This window comes from Chrysochloris asiatica, unplaced genomic scaffold (assembly GCF_000296735.1).
Source record: "Chrysochloris asiatica unplaced genomic scaffold, ChrAsi1.0 scaffold00154, whole genome shotgun sequence".
In the NCBI taxonomy this organism is placed as follows: Eukaryota; Metazoa; Chordata; class Mammalia; order Afrosoricida; family Chrysochloridae; genus Chrysochloris; species Chrysochloris asiatica.
The window spans coordinates 3,952,568-3,962,540 of record NW_006408672.1 but is presented as its reverse complement, the minus strand read 5'-3'; positions in this window follow the sequence as shown (position 1 = coordinate 3,962,540).

Below are 9,973 nucleotides of genomic sequence, written 5' to 3'. Positions count from 1 at the left end.
GGTGCTGATCAAACTAAACAAACAAAAGCAGAAAACAAGCATTGGAGAAGTTGTGGGTAGATTAGGACTCTTATACACTGCTGGTAAGAATGTAAAATGGAGACATTAGGAAAGCAATACCATTTACAATAGGCACCCAAAGGATGAAATATTTAGGAATAAATGTAACCAGAGAAACAAAGGACTTATACAAAGAAAGCTATAAAACACTACTATAAGAAACCAAAAGAGACCAACAAAAATGGAAGAATGTACCATGCTCCTGGATAGGAAGACTTAACATTGTGAATATGTCAATACTGCCCAAAGCAATTTACACATACAATGCAATCCCAATCCAGACTCCAACAACATTCTTCAAAGAGATGGAAAAAACAATTATAAGCTTTATATGGAAAGGAAAGAGACCCAGGAAAAGCAAAGCACTGCTTAAAAAAAAAGAATAAGCTGGAGGCCTCTCACTCCCTGACTTCAAAATTTACAACGCAACCACAGTGGTCAAAAGAGCTTGGTATTGGTACAATGACAGATACATAGATCAATGGAATGGAATCGAGAATCCAGAAATTAACGCATCTACATACAGCCAACTGATTTTTGACAAAATACCTAAATATATCACATGGGGCGGTGACAGTCTCTTCAACAGATAGTGCTGGCAGAACTGGAAAGCGATATGCAAAAGATTGAAATAAGACCTTCACCTCACACCTTATACAAAAACCAACTCAGCATGGATTAAGGACCTAAATGTGAGTCCCAGAATTATGAAGACCATCAATGAAAAATTAGGGACAAATGTGAGGGCACTAATTCAGGGAATACACAGACTACAAAACATTTTGAAAACCACACAAACAAAAGGTGACAAAATAGATGATTGGGACATGTTCACATACTAAAAACTTATGTACATCAAAAGACTTCACCAGAAGAGTAAAAAGGGAACCCACAGAATGGGAAAAAATCTTTTGCAATGACACATCAGACAAAGGGACTCATTTCCAGAATATACAGGAAACTGCAACACCTCTACAAGAAAAAGACAAATAACCCAATTAAAAAGTGGGCACAGGATATGAACAGACACTTCACTAAGGAAGAGATCAGGGCAGCCAACAAACATATGAAGAAATGCTCACGATCACTAGCCATTAGAGAGATACAAATCAAAACAAAAATGAGATATCATCTCACACCAGCAATAACATCAAAGATCAAAAAAGTAAAGGACAATAAATGCTGGTGGGGATGTGGAGAGACTGGGACACTCGGGCATTGCTGGTGGGACTACAAAATGGTCCAACCTCTCTGGAAAGCAATATGGCACTTCCTTAGAAAGTTGGAAATAGAAATACCTATGATCCAGCAATTCCTATACTTGGTATTTACCCACAAGAAATATGAGCCACAACATGAGTAGATATATGCACACCAATGTTCATAACAGCACTCTTTAAAATAATAAAAGGATGGAGACAGCCTAAGTGCCCATCAACTGAAGAATGGATAAACAAACTGTGGTGCATACACACAAAGGAATATTATGCTACCTTGAAGGAAAACAAGGACTCTGCAAGCCACTGCATAATATGAATGAACTTTGAGGACATTATGTTGAGTGAAATTAATCAGTCACAAAAGGAGAAATATTGCATAGGACCACTAATGTAAAACTATGAAAATGAACCCATACTAAACGTGGTAGAATTCTTTGCTGGTTACTGGGATGTGGGGGTGGGGTGAGGGGAGGGAGGGAGGAAAAGGTGGAGCACAGGGCAGGGAATAGACACACGATAGTTTGTGTGCTACAAAAAGGGGGAGGGGAATGGAAGAACAAAGTGGATGGGAGAACAATTAGGCAGGTTTGCTTGGGCTAAGTGGGACAGAGGTAAAGAATGATGTATGCACAACCTTGGAACAACAGGGCTCTGGGATACAGGGATTGAGACATTGTTGGAATGGGGTAAAGGGGAGAAATAATGTTAAGATTCTTGGCTGCCTTATGAATCTTGGTTTCCCTTGCATACCATTATAAAATAGACACTTGATGGGGAGAGAAAGGAATAGTCAGAAATATCATCATAGAAAGCTTGTAAGTCTGTCTTCTGCCTATAACTGATTGGAATACCTAAAATGGGGCTACAATGTGAAGCCTAAAATGGGGCCCAGTGAAGGAGACTTCCTGAGCCTCTGCATTACATAAGACCATAGGTGGAATCCTGAACAGCATCCAGAATCTTCAGAAGAGGGAAATTTCCACTTAAAAGGACAAGCAGACCTGCCTGGGATGGCTAGAAGAACAGAAGATACTTCTTGAAATAAAGACCGACAGGAAAAATACAAAACAATATAGGCAGACCGACTAATTACTACAAGAAAAAGCAAGTTGCTCACCCAGGAGACATCAAGGTAAGTGATCGGGTCCCCTTAGAGCAATTCCCTTCCAAGAATAAGACTCAATGGGAATACACATTCTGACTGGTGACCACGTTCGTCACCGATAAAGGAAAGTGAGGGAAAAACAGCAATGAAGCTGTTAGCTAAGCCCTACAACGTTCAATAGACTCCTGTAAACCTGGGTGGAGACCTGGTCGGCCAGCAGTGTGGCAAGACCTGGGGACTCTTGGGCCCAGAGTCAGTGACATAGCCACAGAGGACTAGAAGCTTCCAGCGGATAAGAAGAGAAGACATATGCACAAGAACACCCACACTTTCAGATAATATCCACTTGACCTGGCTTCAATGACTGGATGATCAGAGCTCAACCAGAAGAAGAAAGAAGAGGAAAAAAAAGAGTAATCTGATACAATTTGATGAACTTGACCTACACCTATGGATGCAGTAGTTCAAAAGGGGGAACAAATCTTTACAGCGAGGATCATTCCCACCCTTTCCATAAACAGAGTAGACAGAGATGGGCAACTTGGACATTGGCTACCCAAAATTGGGGAGCTTCAAAGGCAAGAAGTGACTGGCTTACAAGCTTTCCAGAGGGATTCTAGATCCAGAGGGCATGGAGGAAGGTAGAATCTCCACTGAGTGGTATCCAATCTGCCTAGGTGGGGCTGATGAAAGGAAATGTGGATAGGTCTCTTGTGATACAATAGTGACTAAGTGTTATCGGGTATGATTGTGAGGGTTGGAAATGTAAAGGTGGATGTTGTATAGCAAGGAGGGGAGTGATTAACGTTTCAGTCTAGGAGCGGAGGTCCCTGGGACCATCAAGGGAGAAGAGCAGAGAGTGGGATCCTACCCAGAGAAGCAGTGATGCCTGAGATGGAGGCAGAGACGATGACGTGGAGAGATGGAGCAGCTGGGGACTTTAGACACAGAGAGGGAAAGGGGCTGTGTGCTAATGACCAGGGGGCAGGCTTGCAGAGCATATCCTGTGGTTGGTTGATGGTACATGGAGGGGATTGTAACCATGACAATGAAAGATATATGATAGGATGAATGTAAAACTGATGTTCTCCCATGTAAACTATCACATAATTCACAATAAAACATTAAAAAAATACCACATTGAATGTAAAATGGTGCAACTATCATGGAGAATGGTATGATGTTTCCTCAAAAAGCTAGAAATGGAAAAAATAACTGATAATCCAGGAATCCCATTCCTAGGTATATATCCTAAAGATATAAAAACAGTGACATGACTAGACATATGAATACCCACATTCGTTGAGACATTATTGACAATAGTAAGACGATGGGAGCAACCTACGTGCCCATCTTGTGGTATATATATTTACAATGGAATATTACACAAAGATAATGAATAAACATTAATCTGCAAAATATCTTAGAGCATGAATGAATCTGGAAGACATGCTGAGTGAAGTAATTCAGACACAAAAGTACAAATATTGTATGATACCACTTTTATAAAAAGTCAGGAATAGCTATACACATTGTTAAGTTGTTGTTAAGGGCCATTGAGTTGTTTCACTACCCATAGTGACCCTGAATAGGGTTTCCAAGGAGTTGCTGGTAAGCTTGAACCACCAGTTCAAACGGCTTTGTAGTCTGGCGCATTAACCCACAGCACCACACCAGCACTCCAGGTATACACATAGAAACCAATATTCTTTGAAGGGAGGAGGAAATGCTTACTAGACAGTATACACATGTTAATTCTAGTGGGGTGGGGGGAAGCAATACACAATATGGAAGAAATGGAAAAAGTCAGCACAACTTGATCAAAGTAAATGAAGACACTGAGAGGTACACATGACTAAAGGACATCAGTGAATGTTATATGCAATACTGCAACAACTGTCATAACAAGCAAAAATGATGTGAGTGGTTACATATGCAGATATGCTTGCTATGTGGGTGTGGGAAAGCATATGGGAGTACATGTATGTGGACATATGTATACACATATTTGTATGTTGTTGTTAAGCACCATCAAGTGGGTTCCAACTCATAGCAGCCCTGTATAGAGTTTCTGAGGAGCAGCTGATAAGTTTGAAGCACCAACCTAGGAGTTGTTGTTATTGGTAAATGTCTCCAAGTCAGTTCTGACTCACAGCGACCCTGTATAGAGTTTCCAAGGAGCAGTTGGTGAGTTTGAACAGCCAACCTTGTGGTCCATTGCTCATCCAACAGCATGGAACTTGGGTTCTCCCACTTCCACATGCTGTCTACCATGGGGACATCTGAGGTGGTGGTACAAGGTGTCCTTGGGAACCTGCACATCTTACAGGAAGTATTTCACTCTATCAACCTTATAGTATCTCAAGAACCTGATGTCTGTAACCTTCCAAATGCTCTAAATTACCCACTGTAGCATCTTACTTGAAATAAAAACTTGGCACTTTTCCTGCTTTGATTGCCAGGCTCACACACAGCTTGTGAATGTTTGTGATGAATCCAAACTCCCACTAGCAGCAGCTTCTTGGACTCAGAGATGTTATTGAGTGAGCAAAGTACTCACTTACTGGGAAATCCTTGCTCAACTGCCCTCAGGGGATACTGGGAAATGGCACCTTGATTTCTAAACACTCATAATAGCTTCTGGCTTCTTTCTGCAGCAGTGAGTTGGGTTTCAGATTCTGGATCACAGCCCTCCTTTACCAGCCATCCAGCCTATCTAGAAATTTCTCTATGGTCACCATTTAGCTATCAAATCTTCAGAAACTACTGGCTAAGGCAAGACTTTTCTTTTTCTTCAATTATCTTCATAGCCACACAAAATACACATGAATACATGCATATTAAATAAATGATAACCCTAAGATTTGGGTGTATTTTACTTCCATGTGTGTAGATACCGAACTGAGTTCAGACTGTGTACTTTTCCTTTAAAATATTATTACTATTTTTCTATAATTAAATATTATTTGAAAGCATTGTACCATCAAATGGATGCATATACGCCAGCTAGCTAATTTTATTTAGACTGTTTATGATTACTTGCATTACAAAGAAATCCAAAATGAGCATCCTTACAGATAAATCACTTGCTGCTTGTTACAGAATTTCCTTAGAAAAAAAATTCTAGAAGCCAGTTTTGTTTGTTTGTTTGTTTAAAGCTTTTATTGTGAATTGAATGATAGTTTACATAGGAGAGCATTGGTTTTTGCACTCATCCTATCGTATTTTGGTTCATTGCAATAATTACAATCCCCTCCATGTACCATCACTTAACAATATTTGCTTCTATTCCTTCTGTTTTTGTTTTGATGTACACAAAAACACACAGAAATATATAATCATTTAAACAACCAAAGGGCACATTCTGCAAGTCTGCCTCCTGGTCACCAGCACACAGCTTTTCTCTTTCCATGAGTCCAGAGTCCTCAGCTTCTCCCTCTCTCCATGTCCTCATCTCTGCCTCCATCTCTGGTGTCGCTGCTTCTCTGGATAGGGACCCACATTCTGCTCATGCTCTTCTCCAGTGATGGTCCTAGGGTCCTCTATTCCTGGATTGTAAGATTAACTACTCCCCCTCTTTTGTTACAAAACTTCTACCTTTATAGTTGTAACAATCACAATTAGTCATGATAACAACTACTCACTATCTAATCAAAAGAGTGCTACCTCCATCTCTTTTCACCAGACCCATCTAGACAAGATGAAAATTATTCAGTGGGGATTCTACTAGAAGCTGGTTTTAACCTGGCTTAGAGATGCTTAGTCCTGGTGTGGCACTGTGGGTTAATGCGTCAGACTGCAAAGTCATTTTAACTGCAAAGTCGGTGGTTCAAGCTCACCAGCTGCTCCTTGGAAACCCTATACAGGGTCTCTATGGGCTGGAATTGACTCGACAGCACTTACCAACAACAAGGAGATACTTTAGGACAGGTATCTCTAAAGGCTTGCCCTCACCATCTTGCTCTTCCTTTTAACTCTTGTATAATGGTTATGGGTTTGAGGCGGGTGAGCATACCCAAACTGCAGGATGAACATAATTAGGTGAATCTATCCTTTTAAACCAGTGACCCAATCTAAGGCCATCAGTGCTTAGAATTCCCCTGATCCAAGAAATAAATTCAGCAGTAGGCATGTAATCTGCTTCCTGCCATTAAAAGGTAGGTTTACCCTCAGGAGGATCTGAAGGAGCAAAAGGCTCTTTGCTCTTCTAAAGAGCATTCTGCAAGCTAACCTATTTTCCTGGATGGTGTGGTATGAGGAGGCAGTGCAGCCTTTTTGCCACCATGAGGGAATCTATCCATGGGAAGAGGAGAGAGAGAGTAATTTTATTTAGACTGTTTTTTATTTAGACTCAGGTCCTTGATGGTGCTATTTAGTTGTTGTTGTTAGGTGCCCTCAAGTTGGTACTGACTCATAACAACCCTATGCATAACAAAATGAAACACTGCCTGGTCTGAGTCAATCTCACAATCATTGTTACGCCTAAGCCCATTGCTGCTGCCACTGTGCTAATCCATCTTGTTGGGGGTCTTCCTTTCTCGTCTCTGACCCTCCACTTCCAATATTCTTCTCCAACACCATAACTCAAATGTATCAATTCTTCTACAGTCTTCCTTATTCACTGTCCAACTTTCGCATGCATATGAGGTTATATTATGACTTAGGTCAGGTGCATGTTAGTCCTCAAACTGATATCTTTGCTCTTCAACACTTTAAAGAGGTCTTGTGCAGCAGATTTCCCTAATGCACTACGTCGTTTGATTTCTTGACTGCTGCTTCCATGAGTATTGATGGTTGATCCACCCCCCAAAAAAATGAAGTCTTTTTAGTATACAAGTTAGTAGCTGGATCAAACTAACTGACTTTTGGATTTTCAGAGTCAAGAGCCAAGGAATTCCCATTTTAAAGCCTGACTTAGCTGTTACTTGCATCATACACAATCCTAACATAGCATGTAAAAGAGTTCACAAGGGAAAAGAAATGCTAATAAAAGCTCACAAGGCTTCTCTGTTTCTTTTGAACAGAAATATTCATGCCCTATGTGGTCCATTCTTGATTCCCATATCCTGTAGAATTTGTTGGCATTAGCAGAAGGGAAGGTAACAATTCACCAGTGGGTAACCAGGAACATCCTCAGGGCTCTTCAGAACCAGTGTAGACTGGGCTGTAGGGGGACTGTGAGTCAGGTGGATATAGGCACAGGTACACTCTTCCCAGACCAGGAGAAAACAGGCCAGAATAAGAATTTGTAAAAGGCCCTTTTTGTAAACAGCAAAGTTTATAAATATGGGATAATCCTGCCTGAACTATTTGCCTTTCTCAAATATTAGGTTCACTGAGCAGTCTCTTTGGGTCTAGATCTAAATACCCCAAAACCCTATGATTACAGACATTCTCAGAATACTTAATGAAAAAATTGGCCCGGGAAAAGTTTATGAATATTATGCAATAAAAGGTACAAAATTCATGTGGTTTTTGCTTATGATGGGGAGTGAGGCAATTTCATCCCTGATTAAGAAAGAAAATTCCCATTTTTTTTTATCTCTCTCCATTTCTATTTAGTACACAAAAGAGATGTAGCATATACCAGATATAGTACATAAAAGAGGATCAAATATAAAATGGGGGATAGCATTAATGGACCACACAATCTTTGGGTTGACAGCCCTAGGAAAGGGAAATGATGCGTATTTTGCTCATCTCTCTCCTCCAATCAATGAAAGAAGATCCACATGTTAGGCATAGTGCGTGGAAGGCCTTTAAATCATTACTGAGTTCTTGGTGGACACAGGCTGGAATCTTGCTTTCTCAGGTCCCATTGAGTCTAGCATAGCACTGAGCATATGGCAGGCTGTTCTTGAGTGCCTTTTAATAGGTTATATGTTGAAGGTGCCTTTTTTGCAGGAACATGTTCTGATTAAACCTGTGCAACCTCACTCACGTCCCTGAAGACAAGAATATATGCTGAAGGATCGTCTATGAATATAATCCACACTTGTTGTATGGAGTAAAAGACTTACTTTTACTTAAGTATTAAAGATTTAGCTTCAGGTCCCTGTCCAGCCAATACAGGATCTTAGAAAGCAGACCAACTGTAGAGAAGAAATCCGATTCTTGACATTTCCTACCAGGAGGGGGCAGTGTGGCACTCATCTATACTCCCAAAGAAAAGTATTGATTTGCAGGATCCCTTACTAAATAGAAGGTCCAACCCACAGGCCATAATCCTTTACTAAGAAAGTTCAGGTGGTGCTTGGGAAGCTTTGTTGCTGTTTCTGGAGACTTCTGTGGTTAGAGGAATCACAAGGAATTTAGATGATCTAAATCCAGTCCATTATGAATAGGCTGTGTAATAAGAGATATGATTGCTGATGTCCGATGGATCTTGGCTGAAAGCAGAGAATACCAGAAAGATGTTTACCTGTGCTTTATTGACTATGCAAAGGCTTTCGATTGTGTGGATCATGACAAGCTATGCACAACATTGAGAAGTATGAATATTCCAGAACACTTAATTGTACTCATGAGGAATCTGTACGCGGACCAAGAAGCAGTTGTTCAAACAGAACATGGGAACACTGAATGTTTTAAAATTAAGAAAGGTATGCGACAAGGTTGTATTCTTTCACCATATTTATTCAACCTGTATGCTGAGCAAATAATATGAGAAGCTGGGTTCTATGAAGAAAAACATGGCATCAGGATTGGAGGAAGACTCATTAACAACTTGCGATATGCTGATGATACAACCTTGCTTGCTGAAAGTGAAGAGGACTTGAAACATATACTTATGAAGATCAAAGAGCACAGCCTTCGGTATGGATTGCATCTCAATGTCAAGAAAACAAAAATCCTCACCAATGGCCAATAAACAACATTCTTATCAATGGAGAAAAGATTGAAGTTGTCAAGGACTTCATTCTTCTTGGATCAACTATCAACACTCACAGAAGCAGCAGTCAAGAGATCAGACGATGTATTGCATTGGGCAAATCTGCTGCACAGGAACTTTTTAAAGTGTTGAAAAGCAAAGATGTCAGCTTGAGGACTAAGGTGCACCTGACCCAAGCCATGGAACTTTTAATAACCTCATATGCATGCGAAAGCTGGACAGTGAATAAGGAAGATCGTAGAAGAATTGATGCTTTTGAGTTATGGTGTTGGAGGAGAATATTGAAAGTGCTATGGGCTGCCAAAAGAACTAATAGATCCGTTTTGGACGAAGTACAGCCAGAGTGCTCCTTGGAGGCCAAGATGGCCAAACTTCGTCTCATCATACTTTGGACACATTGTCAGGAAGGAACAGTCGCTGGAGAAGGATATCATGTTTGGTAAGATGGAGGGTCAGAGAAAAAGAGGAAGACCCCCAGTGAGATGGATTGGCCAGGTGGCAACATCGATGGACTCAAGTGTGGCAACAGTAGTGAGGTTGGCCCAGTATCGAGCATTGTTTTGTTCTGCTGTGCATAAGGGGGCTATAAGTCAGTGCTAACTCGATGACACCTAACAACAATAACAACAACAACAAATCCAGTCCAAGGGGCATTAGAAGAATTCTCATCTTCCATGATAGAGATCCTATAGAGTC